This window comes from Myotis daubentonii, chromosome 14 (assembly GCF_963259705.1).
Source record: "Myotis daubentonii chromosome 14, mMyoDau2.1, whole genome shotgun sequence".
Classification (NCBI taxonomy): Eukaryota; Metazoa; Chordata; class Mammalia; order Chiroptera; family Vespertilionidae; genus Myotis; species Myotis daubentonii.
Window position 1 is genome coordinate 2,241,593 of NC_081853.1, and position 6,125 is coordinate 2,247,717.

Below are 6,125 nucleotides of genomic sequence, written 5' to 3' on the forward strand. Positions count from 1 at the left end.
CCAGGCCTTCGGCTCCCCGGCAAGCCGCTCAGAAACGTGGGGGGTTGTGCTGCGCTAATTACCATCCTTGGTCACGGAAGTAGTGGTTTGGGTTCAGTTTAGTCTGTGTTCAAGGAACATTCCTTAGTGAGTTCATTGAGAAAAAAATTTAGACTTCAGCAAGTGGAATCATGGGTAAAAACAACAGGCAGTTCAGCAATTTTGCTAAATGTTTTCACATAAGTGGTGAAAACAAATGGATCAATCATCCATTTTTTAAAAAATATATATTTTTTTTTATTGATTTCAGAGAGGAAGGGAGAGGGAGAGAGAGAGAGAAATATCAATTATGAGAGAGAATCATTGATCGGCTGCCTCCTGCACACCCCTTACTGGGGATTGAGCCTGCAACCCAGGCATGTGTCCTTAACCAGAATCAAACCAGGACCCTTCAGTCCGCAGGCTGATGCTCTATCTACTGAGCCAACCGGCTGGGGCTCAATCATCCATTTTCCCATGTTAAAAGTCATATAATCAACTTCTAAAAAAATTACTTTTGCCAATACCAACTCAGTTTTTAACCTGGAGGACTGAACGCAGCCGAGAGCGAGGTGGCCTAGAGCTGTACCTACGGACTCACAGCCACCCAGAAAACCAGCTTTGTCCTTTGATACTCTGCCCTGGGCTATTTTTATGGAGGAATAATACTCCCTTTTTTTGTTTTTGTTAAATCTCACTTGAGGGTATTTTTTCTATTGCTTTTCAGAGAGAGTGGCAGGGAGTGAGAGAGAGTGAGAGACAGAGAGAGAGAAACACTGATGTGAGAGGCACATCAACTGGTTGTCTCCCACACATGGCCCAACCGAAGGCTGGGAGTGAACCTGAGACCCAAGTAACCCAGGACCCTTCGGAGCACAGGCCACCACTCTAACCACGGAACAGACCGTCCAGGACAGTACTTTCTTGTTTAGTGTGTAGTTCTGTTTAGTTACTCTTTTGACGTATTACCGAAGCTAGCTAGCACCTTTCAAATATTTCAAAAATACTTGTAATCAGACCTCATGGAGACTCTTTTTTATAATAATTCTATGCGAAGAACACAAAGTGTTGCTTTATGAAGACTGTGGCATGGTTTCTGCCAGGCCCAGCATGGCCTCTCACTAAAATTGGGACTTCATAGGCCAGAATTTCTAAAGATAAGGGACAGCGACGTGCTCTGTAGTAAGTGTGAATGGATGGGATCCGTTATGAGGTAGAAATGAATCTTATGCCTGAGGCTACTGACCAAACTCAAGTGCACCTTTGGATTTCACTGAAAACATAGACTTCCATGAAAACTCATTTCTGACTTCAACAACCTTATTTTAAAAGCAACACTTTTTTTGCAATATTAACCAGTTGGCTTTATTCAATTTGTTAATGAAATATGATTAATATGATCTAAACATTAATTTTCAATTGTTTTTCTTTTTATTTTATTTTAATTTATCTTTATTGTGATAGTATTACAGATGTCCCCTTTGTTTTTATTTTTTCCATTGACCCCCTCCACCCTCCTCCTGGTCCTCCCAGGCCTACCCCACACTAATGTCTGTATCCATGGATTACGCAGATCTCTATACAAAATCCTAATATGCAAATACACCGAACAGCAGAACAACCGAACAACTGGTCGCTATGATGTGCACTGACCGCCAGGGGGGTGTGCACAAAACATGGTGGGGGTCGGCAGCAGGCAGCAGAGCATGGAACATGGCAGGTGCAGTGGGATGGTGGAGCAGGTGAGCAGGGGCGCCAGACCAAGGCGGGGCTCCGGTTGCTGTCACTGGGGCGAGCCTCTGGTGGTTACTGAAAATTCTTTGCTCCCTTGCGCCACAGTCCCACCCGGCACTCGCACCCACTGCCGGCTCCCAGAGCCAGCCCCAATCACTCGGCGCCGTCAGCAAGTGCAAGAGGCAGCTGCCGGCCTCGATTGCCCCTCAGGGCTTCTCCACCTCCCTCCTGCCACTTCTGAGGAGCTATCGAGGCAGCAGCTGCCGCTTCCACCCACTGATGGCAAAGGCCCCATTCGCACCCGCTGCTGGCGCTGGCCCCAATCACTCCACACCGTCAGCGGATGCCAGCGGGGCTGACACCATCAGCGAATGGGAATGGTGGTGGCAGGAGCGGGGCTGACGGCAGACAGGGGACTGGGGGCCACAGCAGGAGGGGCGAGGCATGGGCGCAGAGGATGGGCCGAGACCCGCCCCTGTACCCACCACAGCTTCGTGGCCCACAGTTTCTTTCAAGGTGCACAAATTCATGCACTGGGACCCTAGTATGCATATAAATTACCTGATTATTCTCTTCCCACCCACCTTCCCTCTGATTTTTGTCAGTCTGTTCCATGCTTCTATGTCGCTGCATCTATTTTGTCAGTTTATTGTGTTTATTAAATTCCACATATGAATGAGATCATGTGATCCTTGTCTTTCTCTTATTTCACTTAACATAATACTTTCCAGGTTCCTCCATGCTGTCTCAAAGGATAAGAGATACTTCTTTTTTATAGCTTGCATAGTATTCCATGGTATAAATGTACCACAGCTTTTTTATCCACTCATCTACTGATGGGCACTTGGGCTGTTTCCAGGTCTTAGCTATTGTAAATTGTGCTGCTATGAACATAGGGGTGCATACATTCTTTCTGATTGGTATTTCAGGATTCTCTGGATATATTCTTAGAAATGGGATCACTGGGTCAAATAGCAGTTCCATGTTTAATTTTTTGAGGAAACTCCATACTGCTTTCCACAGTGGCTGCACCAGTCTGCATTCCCACCAGCAGTGTACAAGGGTTCCCTTTTCTCCACATCCTCAACAGCACTTGTTTATTTGCTCACTAGGGGCCCAGTGCACAAAAATTTGTGCACTCGGAGGGGGTGGTCCCTCAGCCCGGCCTGTGCCCTCTCGCAGTCTGGGACCCTTTGGGGGATGACCACCTGCTGGCTTAGGCCTGCTCCCCAGGGGATTGGGCCTAAGCTGGCAGTCAGACATCCCTCTGGCAGCCTGGGAGCCCTCGGGGGATGTCCACTTGCCAGCGGGGAGCAGGCCTAAGCTGCAGTCTGACATCCTTAGTGCTGCTGAGGAGGCTGGAGAGGCTCCCACCACCACCTCTGTACTGGCAGCTGTCAGCCTGGCTTGTGGCTGAGCAGAGCTCCCCCTGTGGGGGCACACTGACCACCAAGGGGCAGCTCCTGCATTGAGCGTCTGCCCCCTGGTGGTCAGTGTGTGTCATAGTGACCAGCCATTCCCAGTCGTTCTGCTGTTAGGGTCAATTTGCATATTACCCTTTTATTATATAGGATAGAGGCCTGGCGCACAGGTGGGGGCCGTCTGGTTTGCCCTGAAGGGTGTCCCGAATCAGGGTGAGGATCCTGCTGGGGTTACTGGCCAGCCTGGGTGAGGGGCTGATGGCTGTTTGCAAGCTGGTCACAACCCTTTCAGGGTGGGGGTCCCCACTGGGGTGCCTGGCCAGCCTGGGTGAAGGGCTGATGGCTGTTTGCAGGCTGGTCAAGTCCCGCCCAGTGGGGATCCTCAGCCCATGGAGGTTGGGCCAGCCTGGGTGAGGAGCTGATGGCTGTTTTCAGGCTGGCCACACCCCCTTTAGGGTGGGGGTCCCAACTGGGGTGCCTGGCCAGTCTCGGTGAGGGGCTAAGGCCGTTTTCAGGCTGGCCAAGCCCCCCGGCAATGGAAGCTCCCAGCCTCTTCTTTTTTTCTTTTTTGTTTTATTCTGAGATTTATTTACCTTCTATAATTGAAACTTTGTTGCCTTCAGTGGAGCTCAGAGCCAGCCGCAGCAGGCGGGAAGCTTGGCTTCCTCCATCGCTGGAGCAACCAAGCCTCCTGCTCACTCCAGCTCCATGGCTGCCGGCCACCATCTTGGTTGGGTTAATTTGCATATAGCCACTCTGATTGTCAGGTGGGTGTGGCTTAAGGTGTAGCCAAGGTATGGTCAATTTGCATGTTTGTCTTTTATTAGATTAGATGGTAGCCATTTTGACAGGTGTGAGATGGTACCTCATTATCATTGTAATTTACATCTCTTGGATAATTAGTGACTCCCAGAATTTTTTATATGTTTCTTGGCCTTCTTATGTCCATCTTAGAGAAGTGTCTATTTAGGTCCTTTGCCCATTTTTTAATTGGATTGTTTGTCTCCCTTTGTATCATTGCTAAATATGTTCTCCCATACAGTGGGCTCTCTTTTCATTTTGTTGATGGTTTCTTTTGCTGTGCAGAAGCTTTTTCTTTTGATGTAGTCCCATTCATTTATTTTCTCCGTAGTTTCCTTTGCCCTAGAACAGGGGTCCTCAAACTTTTTAAACAGGGGGCCAGTTCATTGTCCCTCAGACCATTGGAGGACCGGACTATAGTATAAAAAAAAAAAAAAAAAAAACTATGAACAAATTCCTATGCACACTGCACATATCTTATTTTGAAGTAAAAAAAAAAAAAAAAAAAAAAAAAAAACCAGGAACAAATACAATATTTGTATTTGCATGTGGCCTGCGGGCCATAGTTTGAGGACCCCTGCCCTAGAAGATGTATCCATAAACATATTGCTAGGAGAGATGTCTGAGATTTTGCTGCCTATGGTTTCTTCTAGGGTTTTTATGGTTTCTGGACTTACATTTAAGTCCTTTATCCATTTTGAGTTTATTCTTGTGTATGGTGTAAGTTGGTGGTCTAGTTTCATTTTCTTGCATGTACCTGTCCAATTTTCCCAGCACCATTTATTGAAGAGACTACTTTTACTCCATTTATGCTCTTGCCTCCTTTGTCAAATATTAATTGAGAATAATGGCTTGGGTCAATTTCTGGATTCTCTGTTCTGTTCCATTGATGTATATGCCTGTTCTTGTGCCAGTACCAGGCTGTTTTGATTACAGTGGCTTTATAGTATAACCTGATATCTGGTATTGTGATTCCTCCAACTTTGTTCTTCTTTCTCAAGATTGCTATGGCTATATTTTGGTTTCATATACATTGTTAGAACGTTTGTTCTAGATCTGTGAAATATGCCATTGGTATTTTAATGGGGATTGCATTGAATCTATACATTGCTTTGGGTAGTATGGACATTTCAATGATGTTGATTCTACCAGCCCATGAACATGGTATATTCTTCCACTTGTTATCTTCCTCTATCTCTTTTTTTCAATACCCTGTAGTTTTCTGAGTACAGGTCTTTTACCTCCTTGGTTAAGTTTACTTTTTTAACCATAGAAAAGTTTGTGCCAAAAACAATTGTCTTACAGCCTTTCCTATGTAACTTCCCAACATCTCATTGTGGTCTTGTTGGAGTGTGACATAGCCAGTCAGTGATAGAGCAACACATAACCCAATTTTCTTCATTGGTTTCAATATCAGAAATCTTGTCCCACTTGGTCATAACTTCACTTATTAAAAGATTAAAGTTGGGGAACACTTTTATTTTAAAACAGGACATTTTGGGTATTCAATTAGGGTCACTGTGTAAAAGTCACTGGCAACCTTTTATAATCTTCTGTTTCAACATGCTGCCGTGCATTTCAGGTAACCTCAGAATAAATATTTCTTTTGTGTTCTGATATCTCCTCCTTAATTTGTTAATCCTCAGTCCTCCATTCTGCATTAAAGAGAACTATATTCTAGTATTTTTTTAATGTATCCCAAAGATGACAATCCTTCACAACATAACCCCCATTACCTCAGAAAAGAAAATCAGGGTACTTTCAGAGCACACATTTCCCAAAATTACAGGTGCCATTGATATGCTGATCTTGAAGTACTGTTCCCATTTTTTCCACCATCTTCTGCCCTCGGAGACTCTGATTTGACTTGTCTGGGGTAAGGTCTGGGTATGGGGCTTTTAGAAAGCTGCTCATTTAGTTGTAAGGGGCACTCATGGCTGAGAGCCACTGACAGGCTACTGTTTCCCTGTGACACTACTTTAGGAGACACTTTTCTGGTTAAATTAGAAGTTAAGAGTGTAGCTAAATGTCTGTCTATTCTTGCCACTTTCCAAAGTTCCTAAGACCCTCAAACACAAATGAATGCTTCCTCTTAGTCCCACCACCACTCCTAGAGGGAAGCTCACAGAAGGTCCCACTTGAGAATTTTAG